Source organism: Chiloscyllium plagiosum, unplaced genomic scaffold (genome assembly GCF_037043375.1).
Source record: "Chiloscyllium plagiosum isolate Xiang-an unplaced genomic scaffold, Cpla_swu_hap1 HiC_scaffold_42, whole genome shotgun sequence".
Lineage (NCBI taxonomy): Eukaryota > Metazoa > Chordata > Chondrichthyes > Orectolobiformes > Hemiscylliidae > Chiloscyllium > Chiloscyllium plagiosum.
The window spans coordinates 105,376,721-105,386,393 of NW_028270180.1; the positions used below are offsets into that span (position 1 = coordinate 105,376,721).

General features: G+C 42.2%; 2 non-coding genes across 2 annotated transcripts; both read right to left on the minus strand.

The window, feature by feature from the left end:
• Positions 1 to 5,220: 5,220 nt before the first annotated feature.
• On the minus strand, positions 5,221 to 5,293 carry trnav-cac (transfer RNA valine (anticodon CAC)). The gene has a single exon. It is a non-coding gene; the product is annotated as a tRNA-Val (tRNA).
• A 3,275-nt stretch (positions 5,294 to 8,568) lies between these two features.
• trnav-cac (transfer RNA valine (anticodon CAC)) lies at positions 8,569 to 8,641 on the minus strand. The gene has a single exon. It is a non-coding gene; the product is annotated as a tRNA-Val (tRNA).
• Between the last annotated feature and the right edge of the window lie 1,032 nt (positions 8,642 to 9,673).

Sequence of the window (9,673 nt, forward strand, 5' to 3'; positions counted from 1 at the left end):
ACAAACACTGCATTTTCAATTTGTGAAATTCCTACATTTTTGCAAAAAGGTTAATCTTCACTGTATATGTCACATTGAAAAACTGCTATTTCAAATCATGCATGCTACAAAATGATTATTGTTTTCATTTCATTGTAAGAAAAGAACTGCTTTGACGGTGTTGATTTTTTGTCATTTCTATTCCTACATTATTCATCATTGTACAATAATGACAATATTATTAAAATTGCTTATATACCACATGTCATTGACTACATTGTTTGTTTAGTTTCAGGCTCACTTTCATGATCTACTAATCCTCTTTCTAAATCTGACACAACTCTTTAAACAATGATCATAATATTAATCATAAAATCGATGTAACATATCTCTACAAGGAATCCAGTGGAAGGAAATTCACAATTCTGCATTACGTACATTTTTGACTTTAAAAAGAAGAAGCATTTCGCTCAAAAGTCACTGAATGGCTCATTTTTCTTCAATCCATAAAGCTAGGTACGATGTTTTATTCCTCACTTTACTAATCTTAATAAATATCCAATCAACATCACAGCAAAGTGCTCTTGAAATATTGAATCATTTTAATTCTTCAAAAGACAGCATTACTTATCAAGTCATTGCCGTTACAATAATGGCACAATTATTTAAGAAAGTCTTTTGAACAAGTCTAGTGAGATTCACATTTAGATTTAATCCATTATTTCTGAGTACTAATAGTACAGTATGAAAATGCATTTATTTTTCAGGTCAACTATCCCACATTGACTTCCCATCCAACGTCATTGTAAATATCTGACGTTTTGCTCATTTGAATGTTCATGGCAATCTCAGCCTTAAAATTCAGGAAAATGTAATTAGTTTTCACTGAATTAATTCCAGTTCATTTCCAGATATTGCTCAATCACTTGTAAAAATAGATTTTTCATTCTTTCTTAATGCATTGACAGATTTTGATAAATCAATTGTTGCTGATTTATAATAAAAAATAATAATTATGCAATCTAATAGGTTGCGCAAATGTGGAATTATGGGACAGTACATGAACCATTGTATAGATATTGCAGTGCACAATCTCTCAATCATTGTAAATATCAATTTTTACTTTACCGTTGAAACATAGTTGAATTCAATTAATTATTTGACTTCAATGCTCACATTTATTGTGTTTGTAATCAAAATGCAACTTACGGATGTTCCATGAAACAAAATCAAATGAAAAAGAATTAGCACCTCTTTATTCTTTCATTCAACAATGGCAATAAATTTTGATTTTTTAAATTTTGAACATTTTTGGAAAGAAGGGATGTTGTCTTCAGTTGAATGCTTGCACTGACTCACTAATTCTCAGTGTCTGCTACCTACTCTCTTTGGGTTCCTATGAAAAGAAATTATCATATTGTTCTGGTTGTAAATTCCTGTAAAATATTTGAGAATGTTGTGGTCTTAAAGGTGACAATGCTAAGTGATCGTAAGTCATTAGTTATTTTGTTAGAAAGAGCTTGATTCAAACATTTCGAACATGCACATACACACATTGTTATTCTGCTGTGTCACAAGGGAAAAACAAGTCGCTCTCTTCAGCGTTAAGTAAATGTATGCCACTTCCAATTATTCATTACTCAGCTAATTACCTACATTTGTTATTAAAAGTTGCAATTCATCGAAATATTGTTATGACCTTTGATTAAATTAAATTTTTAATTATTGTTCATTCATGCATTGGCGGGATTTTGTTTTTTTTTGCTTTCCATAAACCTATTCGTATTGAATGCAAGATTTACATGCTTTGACAATATCGGAGAGTGTTCATTTGAAACTTGTTTTTTTTCGAATCTTTCACTGATTTTACTTATTGCATAAGATTACATGATACCTCAGAGGTTAGCAATGCTTCCTCTCAGCGCCAGGGACATCGATTTGATTTCCTCATCGGGTGATTGTGAGGAGTTTGCACGTTCTCCCCAATTCTATGTGACTTTGCTGTGGTGTCCTCCACAATTCAAAGATGTGCAGGTTAGGTGAGCTGGCCATGATAAATTGCACATTGTGTTCATGAAAATGTGTATTAGTCAGCAGTAAATGTGAAGAAATATGATCGGGAAAAGTGTTTGGGTGATTTAATCTTTAGAGGGTCATTTTTTTCAAACAAGTGGCCTGTTACCACACTGAGGTAACAGGGGTGCTTTCATAGCGTCGCTCGTATTAAGGTGCGCCCCGTGATCTACGCCATGTTGGAACTGAAAGGGAGGAATCAACAGAGAGGCTACAGAATGACATCGCATCCATTTGGTTTTCTTTAAATCACTGACGAGCAGGATAATGTAAACGGGGAGGGCGAGTGGGGAAGTGAGGCAGTTGCAGCCCTGGTGAAAATTGCAAAGGTAATCGGTTGAGTTTCTTGATAGGAAGCGTTTAGAGGGATTGGGGCCAAATGCTGGGGAACGGGACTTGTTTAATTTTGGCTATGTGGTGAGCATGGACGAGGTCCACCGAAGTATCTTTTTCCACGGTGTACCCCAATAACGTCGTGTTGCTTCCACCGGCTTTAAAGGATTACTTTTTAGCGGAGCTTGCCATCGCAGTCTGTGGCACAATCATTTAGTCTGTTCGACTGCTCACGGGAAAGGTAGTATTGTGAAACACTGCAGAAACGAACGCCTTCCTTAGTTTAGCTCCGACTGACCATATTCTGTGAAATTTTCCCAGATCCTCAGCTGAGGATATTTGCTGCTGAAAGTTACCTCAGAAACCCTGTTAAATCGAAATGTATTGAGCGAATCGCAAAACAGAAAGCATTTAACACGGAACACAGACAAAACTGGCATACCTCATGCATTTTCAGACACAGAGATGCATGAATGCTAAATGTGATACAGTCTGAGGGCATGAGTCATAAAGTAATCTCACAACTAACAACAGGGCATTTCCAAACGGCTCTTTCAAACATACTGCAGCCTTAGTGCACCACCGCTTTCCAGACAATGCTGAAATGAGAGAAAGAAAGAACATAATAAGAATTGGCCGATAAAAAGTGAATTTCACCAATCACAGTCTCGATTAGATTATCTTTCCCTTCCGATGTTCCCAAGTCGGAAATGAAGGAAGTGGGAGAAATTCAATAAGGTATGACATCGAAATTCATTGGAACGATTTTCCCATTAGCTAGAAACCCAATAACAACGCGTAGAGTCACCGTAGGACTTCGTTTCACAACAGCGATGAAATAACAGTCTCCATTCGGTTCCAGTAAAAGCTCAACTTGCCTGGGACGGCAGAACTGTTTGGGATTTTCCGCGCGGGAGGCGAACACGATCATGACAGTAGAGACATTTTGAAATACTTGGCAGTATCTCACACCACAGTTAATTCCCTGGGAAGCAAACCCATTTTACTTTTGTTTTCAACATCAATATACAGTGGGCACCGAAACAGCATTTTAACAAGCTGCAGCGTTGGAGTGGATCAGCAGAAATGGCACTGGTGGGATTCGAACCAGTTTCGAGACTGGAACCTGGATCCAGCGCCTTAGACCGCTCGGCCAAACTACAAGCCGGCCGCGCCGCCTCATTTTCTTGTATTTCCAATTGTGCTCCTGCATAACAACAGATGCAAAGTCACATGAAATGGGGTTCCATGATTCCTCTCGGACTCGCACAGCTGCTGGGATGTGCCCGGCGACAATGTCAATTTCGCAGCAGATATTGATAGCCCATCAATCCAGACAAAAATCAATGGTAAGCTGAGTCTATCTTCTCAGACTCTTTTCAGCTACAAATGTATCTGTCAGTGCGTGAGAATATGGGTTCGCTTATGATTTGGTAAAATAACCATGAGCTGCTTGACATTACGGGAATTTCCATTCTTGCTTTGCTAAATGATTTCACCCATTGCTCGAAACAGGACGACTTTCACGTTTACACGGAATACGAAACACACCGGACTACAGTGAAAATGCACAAACCTGAGCAGGCCGTGTTCCACATCATTCCGTGCAGCATAGTTTCAGTCACTGTGTCTGTTTTTTTTTTCAGAATAAGAGTCCCAAAGAATGTTCTCCACCCTAAAACCGGAGGTAGCATTACAATCCGAGAACGACAGATCACATTGTGAGAATGCTCTGACCTCGGAGCCAGTTCGAGATGCCACTTTCCTTGCCTTTTACCTTAACCGTGCAATTTGCTGCTGAGATGTTCACTCCTGGACATGAGCCACATGGATACCAACTGAGTTGGAAACCTGTGTGGGAATCGAGGAGAAGCGACTCAATAAATTTTGCTAAATTCGGTGGTGCTTTTTAGAAATGCAGTTTCTGTTCACCTCAATCTAAAAGCCAGTTTCTGAACATAGTGACAGAAGTCAAAAGGTAATTACCTCACCCCACCCCCACTCCGGAAGAGGCGCTAACTGCCCTTGAGTGCTTTTTGTTCTCGATGTGAAGAGCTTTCACGCCTGAGTCACCTTCACTTCTCTGGTTGCTGAGTGAATCACAAAGAAGGAATTTCACCAGAGCTGCAACTGCCTCACTTCTCCACTCGCCCTCCCCGTTTACATTTTCCTGCTCGTCAGTGATTTGAAGAAAACCAAATGGAAGCGATGTCATTCTATAGCCTCTCTGTCGATTCCTCCGTTTCAGTTCCAACATGACTTAGATCTCGGGGCGGACCTTAATACTAGAGACGCTATGAATGCGCAAGTCGAAAGGTTCCTCTGAGAGTGTAATTTCTTTAATTGCTATTGTTGATTGAATGAGCCACTAACGTGCGAATTGCTCCAGAACATCTGATTCAAGACATCTGGTGCCAATTCTCGCACGTTGAATAACGATTGACAGCTTCCAAATGAGGTCTTTCTGAGACTACCTTGGGGTACATTTGACAGACAGACAAGTTCAGGAATTCGTGGTGCGCTGTGACACCAGAGCATCTGCATCTTTCCTGTCTGTGAACCGAGCCGCCTGCACAAGGAATGCAAATGCGGTACTGCTTTTCGTGGAAGGATCCGAAGGCGGTAAATACACTCTCAAACAGAGTGGCATGTAATCAGAACCAGGTTGGAGAAAAAGTTAACAACGCTTTGCACTGTAATTAAATGGAATTGCATAACATTTCACTACGAGAGCAGATTTGTTCAAGCAAATTCGAAGGCAGGTTTGCAGATGTGAAAGCATGCAAGAAAGCTCAGCTCTTGTCCATGTAAAAGGCTGCAGTTGAAGAACAAAGCAGTTTCTGCCCAGTTTCGAACTGGGGACCTTTCGCGTGTGAGGCGAACGTGATGACCACTACACTACAGAAACAAGCCACAGCCGGCCGTGCGGCGGCTCCGTGGCGTGCAGCACTGAAAGCTGAATCCGTTTCACCTTTCTGTTTCCAATAGCTCGTTGTTGTCCAGCGTAATTGACATCTTGAAAACGTAAAAAAAAAAGACACGTTACATTGATGACAAAATATAGACAAAGATGTCGTCGATGTTTGTACCGTAGGGCGAGGTGGAATAGGCTGGGACGACTTTCCTTGCAGCGTAACAGCTGCGACATGACCTTATGGAAGGGTGGTAAACTGAGTATTTCCGTGTTTTACCCAAGTTGGTGTGAGTTGAAAACTCGACAGCATAGCTTTAAGGTGAGTGTGCTGAAAGTGACAAAGGACCTGAGGCACATTTCTCACAAAGAAGGTTGTGCGTGTTTGGAATGATCACCAGAGGAAGTGGAGAAGGCTATTACACTCAGAAAATTGCAAAGGTTGAGTTTCTTGATAGGAAGCGTTTAGAGGGATTGCGGCCAAATGCTGGGGAACGCGACTTGTTTAATTTTGGCTATGTGGTGAGCATGGACGAGGTCCACCGAAGTATCTTTTTCCACGGTGTACCCCAATAACGTCGTGTTGCTTCCACCGGCTTTAAAGGATTACTTTTTAGCGGAGCTTGCCATCGCAGTCTGTGGCACAATCATTTAGTCTGTTCGACTGCTCACGGGAAAGGTAGTATTGTGAAACACTGCAGAAACGAACGCCTTCCTTAGTTTAGCTCCGACTGACCATGTTCTGTGAAATTTTCCCAGATCCTCAGCTGAGGATATTTGCTGCTGAAAGTTACCTCAGAAACCCTGTTAAATCGAAATGTATTGAGCGAATCGCAAAACAGAAAGCATTTAACACGGAACACAGACAAAACTGGCATACCTCATGCATTTTCAGACACAGAGATGCATGAATGCTAAATGTGATACAGTCTGAGGGCATGAGTCATAAAGTAATCTCACAACTAACAACAGGGCATTTCCAAACGGCTCTTTCAAACATACTGCAGCCTTAGTGCACCACCGCTTTCCAGACAATGCTGAAATGAGAGAAAGAAAGAACATAATAAGAATTGGCCGATAAAAAGTGAATTTCACCAATCACAGTCTCGATTAGATTATCTTTCCCTTCCGATGTTCCCAAGTCGGAAATGAAGGAAGTGGGAGAAATTCAATAAGGTATGACATCGAAATTCATTGGAACGATTTTCCCATTAGCTAGAAACCCAATAACAACGCGTAGAGTCACCGTAGGACTTCGTTTCACAACAGCGATGAAATAACAGTCTCCATTCGGTTCCAGTAAAAGCTCAACTTGCCTGGGACGGCAGAACTGTTTGGGATTTTCCGCGCGGGAGGCGAACACGATCATGACAGTAGAGACATTTTGAAATACTTGGCAGTATCTCACACCACAGTTAATTCCCTGGGAAGCAAACCCATTTTACTTTTGTTTTCAACATCAATATACAGTGGGCACCGAAACAGCATTTTAACAAGCTGCAGCGTTGGAGTGGATCAGCAGAAATGGCACTGGTGGGATTCGAACCAGTTTCGAGACTGGAACCTGGATCCAGCGCCTTAGACCGCTCGGCCAAACTACAAGCCGGCCGCGCCGCCTCATTTTCTTGTATTTCCAATTGTGCTCCTGCATAACAACAGATGCAAAGTCACATGAAATGGGGTTCCATGATTCCTCTCGGACTCGCACAGCTGCTGGGATGTGCCCGGCGACAATGTCAATTTCGCAGCAGATATTGATAGCCCATCAATCCAGACAAAAATCAATGGTAAGCTGAGTCTATCTTCTCAGACTCTTTTCAGCTACAAATGTATCTGTCAGTGCGTGAGAATATGGGTTCGCTTATGATTTGGTAAAATAACCATGAGCTGCTTGACATTACGGGAATTTCCATTCTTGCTTTGCTAAATGATTTCACCCATTGCTCGAAACAGGACGACTTTCACGTTTACACGGAATACGAAACACACCGGACTACAGTGAAAATGCACAAACCTGAGCAGGCCGTGTTCCACATCATTCCGTGCAGCATAGTTTCAGTCACTGTGTCTGTTTTTTTTTCAGAATAAGAGTCCCAAAGAATGTTCTCCACCCTAAAACCGGAGGTAGCATTACAATCCGAGAACGACAGATCACATTGTGAGAATGCTCTGACCTCGGAGCCAGTTCGAGATGCCACTTTCCTTGCCTTTTACCTTAACCGTGCAATTTGCTGCTGAGATGTTCACTCCTGGACATGAGCCACATGGATACCAACTGAGTTGGAAACCTGTGTGGGAATCGAGGAGAAGCGACTCAATAAATTTTGCTAAATTCGGTGGTGCTTTTTAGAAATGCAGTTTCTGTTCACCTCAATCTAAAAGCCAGTTTCTGAACATAGTGACAGAAGTCAAAAGGTAATTACCTCACCCCACCCCCACTCCGGAAGAGGCGCTAACTGCCCTTGAGTGCTTTTTGTTCTCGATGTGAAGAGCTTTCACGCCTGAGTCACCTTCACTTCTCTGGTTGCTGAGTGAATCACAAAGAAGGAATTTCACCAGAGCTGCAACTGCCTCACTTCTCCACTCGCCCTCCCCGTTTACATTTTCCTGCTCGTCAGTGATTTGAAGAAAACCAAATGGAAGCGATGTCATTCTATAGCCTCTCTGTCGATTCCTCCGTTTCAGTTCCAACATGACTTAGATCTCGGGGCGGACCTTAATACTAGAGACGCTATGAATGCGCAAGTCGAAAGGTTCCTCTGAGAGTGTAATTTCTTTAATTGCTATTGTTGATTGAATGAGCCACTAACGTGCGAATTGCTCCAGAACATCTGATTCAAGACATCTGGTGCCAATTCTCGCACGTTGAATAACGATTGACAGCTTCCAAATGAGGTCTTTCTGAGACTACCTTGGGGTACATTTGACAGACAGACAAGTTCAGGAATTCGTGGTGCGCTGTGACACCAGAGCATCTGCATCTTTCCTGTCTGTGAACCGAGCCGCCTGCACAAGGAATGCAAATGCGGTACTGCTTTTCGTGGAAGGATCCGAAGGCGGTAAATACACTCTCAAACAGAGTGGCATGTAATCAGAACCAGGTTGGAGAAAAAGTTAACAACGCTTTGCACTGTAATTAAATGGAATTGCATAACATTTCACTACGAGAGCAGATTTGTTCAAGCAAATTCGAAGGCAGGTTTGCAGATGTGAAAGCATGCAAGAAAGCTCAGCTCTTGTCCATGTAAAAGGCTGCAGTTGAAGAACAAAGCAGTTTCTGCCCAGTTTCGAACTGGGGACCTTTCGCGTGTGAGGCGAACGTGATGACCACTACACTACAGAAACAAGCCACAACCGGCCGTGCGGCGGCTCCGTGGCGTGCAGCACTGAAAGCTGAATCCGTTTCACCTTTCTGTTTCCAATAGCTCGTTGTTGTCCAGCGTAATTGACATCTTGAAAACGTAAAAAAAAAAGACACGTTAAATTGATGACAAAATATAGACAAAGATGTCGTCGATGTTTGTACCGTAGGGCGAGGTGGAATAGGCTGGGACGACTTTCCTTGCAGCGTAACAGCTGCGACATGACCTTATGGAAGGGTGGTAAACTGAGTATTTCCGTGTTTTACCCAAGTTGGTGTGAGTTGAAAACTCGACAGCATAGCTTTAAGGTGAGTGTGCTGAAAGTGACAAAGGACCTGAGGCACATTTCTCACAAAGAAGGTTGTGCGTGTTTGGAATGATCACCAGAGGAAGTGGAGAAGGCTATTACACTCAGAAAATTGCAAAGGTAATCGGTTGAGTTTCTTGATAGGAAGCGTTTAGAGGGATTGCGGCCAAATGCTGGGGAACGCGACTTGTTTAATTTTGGCTATGTGGTGAGCATGGACGAGGTCCACCGAAGTATCTTTTTCCACGGTGTACCCCAATAACGTCGTGTTGCTTCCACCGGCTTTAAAGGATTACTTTTTAGCGGAGCTTGCCATCGCAGTCTGTGGCACAATCATTTAGTCTGTTCGACTGCTCACGGGAAAGGTAGTATTGTGAAACACTGCAGAAACGAACGCCTTCCTTAGTTTAGCTCCGACTGACCATATTCTGTGAAATTTTCCCAGATCCTCAGCTGAGGATATTTGCTGCTGAAAGTTACCTCAGAAACCCTGTTAAATCGAAATGTATTGAGCGAATCGCAAAACAGAAAGCATTTAACACGGAACACAGACAAAACTGGCATACCTCATGCATTTTCAGACACAGAGATGCATGAATGCTAAATGTGATACAGTCTGAGGGCATGAGTCATAAAGTAATCTCACAACTAACAACAGGGCATTTCCAAACGGCTCTTTCAAACATACTGCAGCCTTAGTGCACCACC